At 40.3% G+C, this 1,774-nt stretch overlaps 1 pseudogene; it reads left to right on the plus strand.

Moving 5' to 3' along the window:
• Positions 1-734: 734 nt before the first annotated feature.
• LOC142840899 (small ribosomal subunit protein eS17-like) lies at positions 735-1,131 on the plus strand (annotated as a pseudogene).
• Positions 1,132-1,774: the final 643 nt, after the last annotated feature.

Genomic DNA, 1,774 nt, shown 5'->3' on the forward strand with positions numbered 1-1,774 from the left:
AGAAGGAGACGGAGCACGAGCAAGGAACTCAGGACCGCGAGGGGTGCACCCACACACTGAGACAATGGGGATGTTCTATCGGGAACTCACCAAGGCCAGCTGGCCTGCGTCTGAAAAAGCATGGGATAAATCCGGACTAGCGGATCATAGAGGACAATGAGGAATACTGAGAACTCAAGAACAATCGCAGTGGGTTTTTGATCCTACTGCACTTACTGCCTTTGGGGGAGCCTAGGCAGTTTGGATGCTCACCTTAGGAGACCTGGATAGAGGTGGGTGGTCCTTGGGCTTCCCACAGGTCAGGGAACCCTGATTGCTCTTCGAACAGATAAGGGAGGGTGACTTGATTGGGGGAGGGGGAGGGAAATGGGAGGCGGTTGCGGGGAGGAGGCAGAAATCCTTAATAAATAAATAAATTAAAAAAAATAAAATAATTCAAAAGCACTATCTAAATAAAGATTTGGACCTATGAAACAGTGGGAGAAGCATGTATGAGATTCTAGAATTAAGAAATAGTATAATGTACTCAACGAGTTGATAAAAATGTTAAGTATTTAGCAAAATTTGCAACATCAAGGGAGTAAAGAGGAAGTAGAAGTAGTAATAGGAAGAGACCTTATAATAGTCTTGTACCTTATGGTAAGAAACTTGGATCATAAAAATAAAGAAATTATGAAATAAAAAAAATCAGTAAAAAAAAAAAAGAAGTTATATGTAGACTTGGACCCGTCGACATGGGCCGCGTCCGCATCAAGACCGTGAAGAAGGCGGCCCGGGTCATCATCAAGAAGTACTACATGCGCCTAGGCAATGACTTCCGCACCAACAAGTGCGTGTGAGAGGAGATCGCTATCATCCCCAGCAACAAGATAGCCAGCTATGTCACGCATCTGATGAAGAGGATTCAGAGAGGCCCTGTCAGGGGTATTTCTATCAAACTGAAGGAGGAAGAGCGAGACAGGAGGGATAATTACGTCCCTGAGGTCTCAGCCCTGGATCAGGAGATCATTGAGGTAGATCCTGACACCAAGGAGATGCTGAAGCTTCTGGACTTCGGCAGTCTCTCCAACCTGCAGGTCACTCAGCCTAAAGTGGGGATGAATTTCAAAACACCACCTGGAACCGTTTGAGTCTGTTCTGTTATTTTCAATAAACCTGAAAATAAAAAAGAAGTTATATGTAAATATTTCTAACTTTCTTGATAGATGATGCTATTTAGAAGCATAAACTTTCTTTTACCAACACATATTTTTCCTTTAGAATTCTACTGTTGTACCATATCAAGGATTTTATATTTTCTCCTTTCAGCGCTAAGTGAATTATTTTAAAAAGTTAATCAACTACTAACATGACCTGTGACTCAAAAATATACCTTAAATTCTTAGCATTCTAAAAAGCATGGATTATATAAAGACATTTTTCTTTGGTATTGTCCATAACACTTAGAAAAAATTTTCAAGTTCTCCAAATAATTTTGCACGTTACTCTACTACCATCTATGTGTTACCTCAATGACCACAATAGGAGAAAGACGCAAAAGAAGGTACATTTCTCTGCTTTTAAGAAAGCTCAGTGTTCTCACAGAAGGTCTTACTATTGTCCCCATCATACAAAAAAGACAATCTTCTAACTTTACCAAAAAGATCATTCATGAATGGTAAAGATTCTTCCACCACTGATGTTTTTCTTCATTATTCAAAGTGATACACTTTTTCAGCTACACACTCACTAGAGTTGTCCTAAGCACTCTGTAGGGAGTTATGGAATCTTTCCT

The sequence above is a fragment of the Microtus pennsylvanicus genome, chromosome X (genome assembly GCF_037038515.1).
Source record: "Microtus pennsylvanicus isolate mMicPen1 chromosome X, mMicPen1.hap1, whole genome shotgun sequence".
Lineage (NCBI taxonomy): Eukaryota > Metazoa > Chordata > Mammalia > Rodentia > Cricetidae > Microtus > Microtus pennsylvanicus.